This window comes from Saimiri boliviensis, chromosome 2, assembly GCF_048565385.1.
Source record: "Saimiri boliviensis isolate mSaiBol1 chromosome 2, mSaiBol1.pri, whole genome shotgun sequence".
Classification (NCBI taxonomy): domain Eukaryota; kingdom Metazoa; phylum Chordata; class Mammalia; order Primates; family Cebidae; genus Saimiri; species Saimiri boliviensis.
This window is the reverse complement of record NC_133450.1, coordinates 219,523,607-219,535,187: the sequence shown is the minus strand read 5'-3', so window position 1 is coordinate 219,535,187 and position 11,581 is coordinate 219,523,607.

Sequence of the window (11,581 nt, the reverse complement as noted above, 5' to 3'; positions counted from 1 at the left end):
TAATAAATGGCAGACTTATGATGAATTCCCTTGTCTCTCTGCCTTCTTAGAGTAATAGAATATTCAAGCACAGGATTTTAGGTAACCTGCCTAGAACTGCAGGCACCTGGGCAGACAGTTGCTCTTGAATTGCTATGGCTCTTCAGTTGTTTTCTTGAGATCTGTCCCCAAGGGTGAGATACGCGTGCAGCCAGGACACAGAAATATATCTTGTCTGGCCGGGTTTCCTCGGGACTACTAAGCTGATTCTTAGGGCCAGAGTTTTTGATCAGCCTTGGGCCTCATCATTTTAACTGATTTTTGCTAAATTTGTCGGTAAGAGGGTCTTTTTGGCTGTGATACAGTATTTGCATGTCATTAAGGACTATAAAGATTAAAATGTTCCTGAGTTTTTGACCCTCCTCTGCCAAGTGTCTCAAAGCTGTTGGCCATCTGTCTGTCCATTGGATGCTGGATATTTCCCTCATAGTTTATATTGACTCTCCCACCTAACTGGGTCACTAAACCCATCAGTTACATATTTTTCTAGCCCCTTGCTTTTTTTGTTCTTGTTGTTTAGCTGACTGTCATGGTCTCTACTAATTTTAGTTAAAAAACTGTCACTCCTCCACAGTTGAGGTGCATATGTGTTTCTGTTTTCCCATAATCTTTGTGGCAGTTTTAAGTGATTTAACCCATTAGCTCCTTTGAAATCAAGAAGTCTAGGGAGTGATGTACAAGTCTCATCTTAATTTATTCCACAATTGTCCATTTTCCCCAGCAGTATTTATGAAATGATCAAATTCACATTTTGTTGAAGTTGGGGGCTACCCTTCAATCCACAGTTAAAAAGGGGTTTTCTGGCCAGGTGGGGTGGCTCATTCCTGATCTCAAGCACTTTGGGAGGTTGAGACGGAGAATCACTTGAGGCCAGGAGTTTGAGACCAGCCTGGGCACTATAGTGAAACCTCATCTCTCCAAAAATAAAACAAACAGAAGAGCTGAGTGTGGTGCCATGTGCCTATGTTATCAGCTCTTGGGAGGCTGAGGTGGAGGATCACTTGAGCCCTGGAGGTCAAGGCTGTAGTGAGCCGTGATCACCACACTGCACTCCAGCCTGGGCATCAGAGCAAGACCCTGTCTCTTAAAAAAAAAAAAAAAAGTGGCGGGGAGAGGGGGTGCCGGGCACAGTGGCTCACACCTGTAATCCCAGCACTATGGGAGGCTGAGGCAGATCATCTGAGGTCAGGAGTTCAAGACCAGCCTGGTCAGCATGGTGAAACCCCGTCTCTACTAAATATACAAAAATTAGCCGGGCGTATTGGCGGGCGCCTGTAATCTCAGCTACTCCGGAGGCTGAGGCAGGAGAATCACTTGAACCCAAGAGGGGGAGGTTGCAGTGAGCTGAAATCATGCCATTGCCCTCCAGCCTGGGTGACAGAGTGAAACTCTTTCTCAAAAAAAAAAAAAAAAAAAAAGGTGGAGGGTTTTCCATCATGGGGATCAGCCTATGTGAGGGTGATGGCAGATGCTTATCAATACTTGGGTTCTGCCTTCTCTTCTTCCACAGCACGTGGTTAAAACACAGCTCCAAGCTCCTTGCCATGTCATGTGTTAATTGAGGTAGCATGTGAAGTGCCTGGCTTGTGTGTGTCTGCCATAAAAGTTAATTCCCTTCCCATTCTTTTCTCTTCTCCCCCTCCTTGGACAGATGCAGCCTGAATCTCCACTTCTCATTGATTCCAGATTCCTGAGCACTTGGAGAGCCAACATAGCCAGGTTATAACTGGTCCCAACTTCTCCTGCTGGCCTCCACTAGGGACCCTTTCTGCCAGAAGTCTGGCTGCAGGACTTGGCTCTGGTCCATCTTGCAGTCTTCAGAGTTTGGCAAAACCTGTTGACTGTTGGCACCTGTTAGCATCTTTGTAGCCCACACACGTAACTCATGTCTCCCTTAAACAAAAGATTATATGAATTATTTGGGGTTTCCCCATTATTCCTTCTCTCACCAGGACCCACCAGTGTGGCCTTTCCACATGCCTCACTCCCTGAACAGTACTGTTGCAGGGGGAGCCTTTTCTCCAAAGACATCCCCAAGATGTCTACTGACTTCCAGATCATCGCAGTAGGTCAGGGGCCCTTCCAGCTGGCTGCCTCTGTAGAGGAGAGTGAGCATTCCTCCTGGGTCAGGGAGAGCACTTCCTTGGAGATCCCCCTGACACTTGCTGCCTTTGCGATGCGGACCAGGTAGTTGGTCTACTCCTCGGAGCTTCTCTTCATCTGGTTGATGATGGTGATGCTGAGGAATGTGATTTGAAGATCTTCCTTTTTTTTTTTTTAATTTCAAGAGGTTTTTGGGGAACAGGTGGTGTTTAGTTACACGAGTAAGTTCTTTAGTGGTGATTTCTGAGATATTGAGGCATCCATTACCCAAGGACTCAGCTTTTTTTGTTTGTTTGTTTGTTTTGAGACAGACTCTTGCTCTGTCATCCAGGCTTGAGTGCAAGGTGCGATCTCAGCTTACTGCAACCTTCGCCTCCCGGGTTCAAGCGGTTCTCCTGCCTCAGGCTCCCAAGTAGCTGGGATTACAGGCACCCGCCACCATGCCTGGCTAATTTTTTTAGTAGAGACGGGGTTTCATATATTGGCCAGCCTGGTCTCGAACTCCTGACCTAGTGATCTGTCCGCCTTGGGCTCCCAAAGTGCTGGGATTACAGGCATGAGCCACTGTGCCCAGCCAAAAAGCTTCCTTTCTATGACCAAGACAGGGCAGTAGAGAATCCTGTGGCTAAGCAATGAGGCAGACGCGGGTCTAAGCCGCAGCTCAGCCATACAAGACCTCTGAGATGAGGCAAGACATTTGACTCGACCGAGCCTTGACCTCCTTGTCTGTGTAGCAGTGGGAATGGTTCCTACCTCAGTGGACAAATAAGATAATAATTTAATGTTTTCAGAATGACATGCTCAATAAATATTTTTGATCAGTAAGAAGGCAAGGGAAGGCCAGGTACAGTGGCTCACTCCGATAATCCCAGCACTTTGAGAGGCCAGGGTGGGAGGACTGCTCGAGCACAGGAGTTCAAGACCAGCCTGGGCAACATGGCAAGACCCCTTTTCTACAAAAATTAGCTGGGCGTGGTGGTGTGTGCCTCTAGTCCTAGCTACTGCAGGAGGCTGAGGTGTGAGGTGGGAGGATCACTTGAGCCCGGGAGTGAGACCCTGTCTCAAAAAATAGAAAAGAATAAAATAAAATAAAATAAAATAAAATAAAATAAAATAAACCAAGGAAAGGAAGGAAGGAAAGAAAGGGAGAAAGGATGGCCTCAAGAGCCGCCACCCATTTGCATCAGGCCACTCCTCACTTCCTGGAGAGATTGCTCTCTCCACTCTGCCTGTCTCACCTGTTCAGCTTCCGTGTGGGTGCCGCGACCCGAGCGCTGCTGACACTCACTGGGCCCAGGTGCTGCCTCTGGAGTCCTTCTCCTCTGTAATTTTCTTCCTGGTCTGCTCCCTCCTGGTTTCCTGCTGGTTCTCCGGCACTTTCCCTTGTAACTGACTCCCCTGGCACTCTGCACTTCTTTGTAGTAATCACAATGGTAATTAATTACCTGTGGTGTTTAATATGTGTCTCCCACCACTAGCCCGTAAACTCCATGAGGATGAGAACTTGTCTGACTTCTTTCATGCCATTTCTTCGGTGCTTGATACTTAATATTTGTTGGATTAACAGACAATGAGAGGCTACCTGTTTTTCTTCTAAGTCTACGTTCCCTGAGGGCAGGGACTGCTTTATTCATCCACTTTTCCTGCACTTTGCAGAGAACCTGGTACTGAATGGGCAACACTATTTGCTGAATGAAGTGAATGAATGAATGAATAATGAATGAAGAGATTGAAGCCCCATTTCTCTTCCCCTTTTACCTGTATCATGTCTTAAGACTGGTTCTCCCCTCACTGTAAATGCTTTCTTGGTCCTAACCAGCTCCTACCTGGAAGTTTCCCTTGACCCATAAGGATAATAGGTGAAAGAGAGAGAAATGCCTTCCACATCTGTAAAGAATTCTCATTAGAAAAACAGGATTTTCAGGAAATCTGCATAGACCTCTCTATTCCAGTTCCTTCAGAAGACACCCCTACCTAGTCAAAAAGTGTGCCTTCAGGCTGGGCATGGTGGGTCACACCTGTAATCCCAGCACTTTGGGAGGCTGAGGTAGGTGGAACACCTGAGGTCAGGAGTTTGAGACCAGCCTGGCCAGCATGGTGAAACCTCCGACTCTACTAAAAATACAAAAATAGGCTGGATGCAGTGGCGCATGCCTGTAATCCCAGCTACTCGGGAGGCTGAGGCAGGAGAATTGCTTGAACCTGGGAGGCAGAGGTTGCAGTCAGCCGAGATGGTGCCACTGCACTCCAGCCTGGGCGACAGAGTGAGATCCCATCTCAAAAAACCAAAAAGGGTGCCTTCAACAGGACCCACTTTACAACACAGTGCACTTTCCTTTCAATTTTCATCAAAGCCATTAATTGCAGTTTTATAACCACACTCACAGTACTGTGGCAGGCAGTGTTGTGTGCTGGTTAAGAGAATGGAGGAGTCTTTAAAGTTGTCTTAGGTGCATCACTTAATCTGTTTTACTATTTCTTATTCATCTGAAAACAGGGACTCATGTCGCTGAATTTCTTTTCTGGAATCAGAGGACAACTTCCAATCGATGCACATATTTAATATGGTTTTGTGCTTTTTGCCCCAAAGGCAGTCATTATATCCAGAGTATAGCTCAGAATCAACGGCATTCTTGAAAGCTATGTCTCAGGGTGGACTGATGTAACTCACATTGCATTTTCTCAGAGGCAGTCAGAAAAGTGAAGACATCTTCAAAGATCTAACCTAGTTTAAAGAGGTGACTTTGTGCTGGAAGTGTTATAAACCAGGCAGAAACCTGCTGAGCACACCCTGGATTTCAATGAAGGGAGCAAACTGCACGTGAAGAGCATTCACACTGCCACATGTGTTTAATCTAAAGCCAACATCCTGTCCATCAAACATGAGACCAGAAACATTGCTCGCCTTCGCTCAGAAGTCAGAGGGCTTTGCAGGATGACTTTGATGACCAAGGCTTTTTAAATAGATACCCGGGAAGATGGAACCTTTTCCCTCTAAGTAAATTTCCCTAGAGCAAATAGTTCCACTGACCTTAGACATGACTTCAGGGCTTTCTTCAGAGTTGAGAGCTATTTAAAAATAAAAGTTATGGCATCTGATTGCTTGAAGACCTCACTAAAGATTTCAAATGTGAGGATCTGGAGAGTAGGAGGGGAGGGAGTCTCTCTTTAATCTCTCTCTTTCTTTTTTTTTTCCTTCTGCTAGTCCTTTATTCCCTTCCTCCTTACAAGAGAATCAGAATGGAGAGGAGCCCTTTGGGGGTAAAATCCCAGGGGGCTGTGAGATCCCTGTCCCAAGCACAGTGGAGGAGGGACAGTCTATTTTTGCCTTTTTACTTTTAGTCAATTTTAATGAAGGATGATGAGTCTGGACCAATGTAAACATTTGTTCACTGTCACCACAACCTTGCTTTTTGCTTTTTTTTCTCTTTGAGACACAGTCTCACTCTGCTGTCCAGGCTGGAGTGCAGTGGTGCAATCTTGGCTCACTGCAACCTCTGCCTCCCAGTTTCAAGCCGTTCTTGTGCCTCAGCCTCCCAAGTACCTGGGGTTACACGTGTGCGCTACCATGCCCAATTAATTTTTGTATTTTTAGTAGAGATGGGGTTTCACCATGTTGGTCAGGCTGGTCTCGAACTCCTGACCTCAGGGGATCTGCCTGCCTTGGCCTCCCAAAGTGCTGGGATTATAGGTGTGAGCCACCACCCCCCATATAAAAACCAAACTGGCCTTGGTTTTTTTAACTTTTGCTTTTCTTCCTTGCTGAGCATGAACAGAGTGCTCAGCATCTGTTTTAACTCTGCTTCCTAGAGTCCCTATGAATCCTCGCCTTGCTTGTTCAGGCTGCGAAATAGTCACTGAGGGAGTCCCAATCAGGTAAGATCACCATACTGTAAGCAGACCCAGCTATGCAAGGGAGGCCCACGGTGCCAGGGAGAGCCTGTCATGAAAACTAATGTTGCATGCTTCTTCATTCAACAAATATTTATTGAACTCTTATTAAGTGCCAAGCATTGTTCTAGAAAGAAAGCTGATGTAGAAGTAGATAAGGGAGGCCGAGCACGGTGGCTCATGACTGTAAATCCTAGCACTTTGGGAGGCCACGGTGGGTGGATCACCTGAGGTCAGGAGATCGAGACCAGCCTCACCAACATGGTGAAACCCCATCTTTACTAAAAGTACAAAAATTAACCAGGCATGGCAGCGCATGCCTGTGATCTCAGCTATTTGGGAGGCTGAGGCAGGAGAACAGCTGGAACATGGGAGGCGGAGGTTGCAGTAAGCAGAGATGGTGCCATTGCCCTCCAGACTGGGTGACAGAGCAAGACTCCATCACACACACACACATACACACCAAAACCCAAAAAACTAGACAGGGGAAAAAAATCCGTGCCCTTAAGCTTACATGCCATCTCATGCTTTCATAGGAAGAAGAGGCACAGTTAAGTAACTGTGTATGATACGCCAGATGGTGAGAAGGGCTGTGGGAAAAATAAACTGGGAATGGGGAACTAGAGATACAACCTTTGCCTACCAGGTTCAAGCAATTCTCCTGCCTCAGACTCCTGAGTAGCTGGCATTACAGGTGCATGCCACCACACTCAACTACCTTTTATATTTTTTATATAGACAGGGTTTCACCATGTTGGTCGGGTTGGTCTTGAACTCCTGACCTCATGACCTGCCCACCTCGGCCTCCCAAAGTGCTGGAATTACAGGTGTGAGCCACCGTGCCTGACTGAGGGTGTTTTAATAGTAGCTTGAATTTACTTTACTTCTAGTCTTGTCCTACTCTATGAAATAAAAGGATGCTCATGGATGTCAGGGGAGCAGGGACCCCTGGTACTGTGACCTGCCTTCCTGGCCATCTTCCTTCCTGCTGATGGTGAGCAGGGGTTTACTTGAGCCCTGTGTGCTGGCCCTGCCCTGACCAGTCCTCTTCTGCTGGCCCCTCTGGGATCTGGTCCTCATCAGCCCCTTTGTCTCCTAGTCCCAGCTCTGTAGTCCTGCCCACCATCCCTGGCCCAGAACTTCACTGGCCTTGTTTTCACATTTAGTGCTTCCACTGTTGCTGGGCAACTGACTTCTGTCACTGCATTTCCAAGATTGGGCACATGTGGTAAAAACCATGAGCCTTTGGGAAAGTTAATCAGACTTTCTGAACCCCAAGTTTCTCCTCCGTAAAATGGGCGTGGTCATAGTACCGGCCCCAGCCGGTTGTTAGAAGCCTCCCAGGAGATAGCAGAGGTAAAGTGGTCTGCAGAACCTTGCACTCAGTTGATGGTGGGTCAATAGAAGCTGTTGGCATAGGAGGGGCAGAGCAGATGGTAGCAATGCAGGGGGCAGTGAGGGGGCAGCACCGTGGGGAGGCGCGCCCTGGCTTTGTTTCCCCCGGCCCTCCTCCAGGCCTCCCCTTCCCCCACTCCACCCCTGACTTGCTTTCATTCTGGGCTCCCCTTTCATCAAGGAGCTTAGCTCTGTGGAATCTTTGCCTCTGGCCACTTAACGTGAAAACTCGTCAACTGATCTGCTCCCTCCCTCCCTCCCTCTCAGCTCATAGCCTGAAGAGCTGTCTCTGTTCAAAGGGGAGGATGCCTTCCTTGTCAATCAAGACTCCAGAAGGCTGGGGTATCTTGGCCCTTTCTTTATTTCTAATTTCCTAGCTTGAAAGATACCGTTTTTCTCCCTGAGAGTGAATAGCTTTTAGAACTTCCAGAAATCCTAATGCTCATTGCCAAACTAGTCATTAGGTTAAATTCATCCAGAGCACTTTTTTGCACAGAAAGAATCTCAGTATCTCTGCTTCAATCCCTCCTCCTGGCTAGAACCAAAGCAGGTTTTTAATTTCCAAACCTGGAAGCCTGACTTAGCTGACAAAAATATACTGAAAGACTTTCCCTAATACTTGCCTCCAGTATTCACAGGACATTCAGATAAGTGGGTCGCCTGCACCCATTCTCTGCAACAGAACTTTCAGACCCAAAGTCTTGTTAGAGGTGGCTCAACTTCTGGTCAAGCAATAAATTAAGGACCAGTTTCCATTGTCAAAACTCATTGAACAGAGAAGATGCTTAACTTTTCTGAGCTTCTGTTTCCTCATCTATGGAATGAAGATCATGGTTTGATCTCACAGGGTGGTTAGGAGTAGTCCCATAAGATGATGATTGTCTAGTGCTTTACAAAGTGTCTAGTGTGTGATAAACACGCAATAGATAGTTATTACATCCAAGCTGGGGTTTGTTGAGATGAGGTCTTATTTTCTGTGGCTTCTCTATCATGCTCAACATACCTGGGAACTATCACACTGAGCCTGGACATCTGCTGACTGTCAGGCATAAGCACCTTAACCACAGGGACCTTGTCTTGCTCTCTCGTGGTTCTTAGAAGTCACCAGCATCTCCATTTGTCACGGGCATCCTTGAGGGCAGGGACTGTCTTATTTCCCACATCACGCTGGGCACAGGCAAGTGCTCAATAAATGTTTTAAAATAAGGAACAAAGGAAGGACAAAAAGAGGTCAGGCTCCCGCAGGGATGAGATGGCTCGGAACCAGGAAACACAGATTCATAGCACCCTCCGGATCAGGCAGCATTCCAACCACCCTGCCTGTAGGCAGAACATCCCTCACCATGCCAGCCTTCCTGGGTCCTTGTGCCAACGTCTTCTCAAAACTGCTGCTCACCCTGCCCTTCCATACAGCTGAAAAGCAGGCAGAGTCCACTTGTAAGAGATGATTAACAGTGAAGCCCCAGGAAGGCTGGGTGTAACTGACCTTGTTCTCTCTCCCAGTGGGAGAATCACCTGCATCACCCTCTCCTCCATCATCACTCTTGTATCAACAATATATTCCAGAAACCTGCTTGTGGGACAGCGATTCTTTTTTTTTTTTTTTTTTTTTTTTGAGACGAAGTTTCGCTCTTGTAACCCAGGCTGGAGTGCAATGGCGCGATCTTGGCTCACCGCAACCTCCGCCTCCTGAGCTCAGGCAATTCTCCTGCCTCAGCCTCCTAAGTAGCTGGGATTACAGGCACGCGCCACCACGCCCAGCTAGTTTTTTGTATTTTTAGTAGAGACGGGGTTTCACTATGTTGACCAGGATGGTCTCAATCTCTCGACCTCGTGATCCACCCGCCTCAGCCTCCCAGAGTGCTGGGATTACAGGCTTGAGCCACCGCGCCCGGCCAAGGGACAGCGATTCTTTTCAGTGAAATGGATGGGGCACTTCTTCTTGTTTGCGGATATCTTAGCTTTTGGATTCCTCTTCCAGTGAAATGTCTTCAGCAGAAAGGCCTTGAATTCTAAATCATACTCCAAAGACAGTCGGATGATAGCCTTCTATGTCAGGAGACCCAGAAACTCATGAGAAAGAATTGAAAGCAAAATTGTAAGCGTGGCCTTTTCTTTGTTCATTACAGCTTAAGCCATATTGTTTTGCACATGGATTTCCCCAAATACCCATGGTCCCTTGCTTGTGTCATGTTCCTGTAGACGGGAATGCTGTGGTTAGCAGGATGAGGACTGTGTGCAACTATCTTCATCATAGCTGGAACTGTCTGCTGTGGAGTATGGCACTCTAATGGAGCTTGAGCTGCAATTTGGGGGATCACCCTCACTAAAGAACAAAGGAATTCAGGACAAGTGTGGGGAATTATCACAGGCAACATGAGCAAAGCTCAGAAACATAACATTGAGAAAAAGAAGCCAGATGCAAGGGTATTTACTGAACAATTTTTTTTTGAGATGGGGTCTCACTGTGTTGCCCAGGCTGGAGTGCAGTGGTACAATCACTGCTCACTGGAGCCGTGACCTCCCGAGCTCAAGCAATCCTCTCACCTCAGCCTCCTGAGTAGCTGGGACTACAAACATACGCCACCATGTCTAGCAAAATTTTTTTTAAATGTTATTTTGTAGAGACAGGGTCTCCCTATGTTGTCCAGGTTGGTCTCAAACTCTTGGGCTCAAGCAGTCCTTCCACCTCAGCCTTCCCAAATGCTGGGATTACAGATATGAGCCACCGCACCCAGCCACTACGATCCCATTTATATTGAGTTCAAAGATAGGCAAAACTACTCTATAGGGTTACTAGTCAGGCTGGGTTACCTTGGGAAAGAATGAGGGAGATTCTGAGCTCCACGTTTTTCGATCTAGAAACTTGGTGACATGGGGCCATTCATTTTGTGAAAATTCATTGAGTTGTACATTTATGATTTGTGCTTTTATGCTTGATCATACTTCAGTTACTAAAAAAAAAAAACGTGCATGTGGCCAGCAGGAAATCCTGAGGTCCATGACTGAATCACACAATGATAATGCAAGCTTTTGTGTACATTTCTTTAACAGTGCAGTGGAAAGAATGGTGCATTCAGCCCAATTCTCTTGTGTCCACAGGGGTCATTAAACTCTACCAAGAGAAAACCTTCCTTTTCTAGTGAATAAGGGTGTGGGGGCATGCTTATCCAGGGTCTCTTCCTTGGATCACTGTCTTTGCAAGTTCTGTATCATTACCCCTGATGGAGGCCAGGGGTCAGCAGCTGCTGGAAAGTGCAGCTGTTACAGGAGAAAATCTGTAAGAGCATGTAACAATTTTGCCTGGAGCAGATAAGGGTCATATTTGGGGAGGGGCTCCCAACCACAAAGAAGGCTACCCTTCTACCCGGTAGAATCCCCCCATACCCCAACTCTGATCACAGGACAAGCTGCCTCCCAGGCATTCGGTAGATTAACAAGTTGACTTTCATCCTGCCCAAGGCAGAAGGAGGCAATTTGGAGTCCAGACTTCTAAAAGGAAGGTTTGTGACCCTGATAAGATTACTCAAAGAACAAGAGACTGCGTTTTTAAAGTAAGCCAAGCTAGTCATTTTTCAAAGTTCTAAAAGAAAATCCAGCCTGAATGACCATGGATATCCATTCGCAGAGAGGGTGCAGAGACCAGGAGGTGCAGAAGCAGCTCAGCTGGGGCTGGAGTAGGGGGTGACTGACGTACGGCCCGGTCTGACCACTCTGGCTTGTGAAGTGATCAGTTCCTGATCCCAGGTACCGCATGCCAGCTGTGACAGTGCTGGTGGGCCGGGCTGGTGGAGGAACTGCAGGAGCTTCTCTGGGTGAGCACATTTCACTTCCCAAGAGGGGAGAAACTTGAATATGACAAGGCAGACCTGCGACACCCAGTAATTCTGAAGCCGGTCCTGCCTGGCTAGGAGTGGCTGGTTATGAAAAATTTGTATTTACTTGATTTTTTTTTTTTTTTTGAGAAGAAGTTTCACTCTTGTTGCCCAGGCTGGGGTGCAATGGCACGATCTTGGCTCACAGCAACCTCTGCCTCCCAGGTTCAAGTGATTCTCCTTCCTCAGCCTCCTGAGTAGCCAGGATGATAGGAAGACACCACCATGCCTGGCTAATTTTGTATTTTTAGCAGAGACAGGGTTTCTCCATGTTGGTC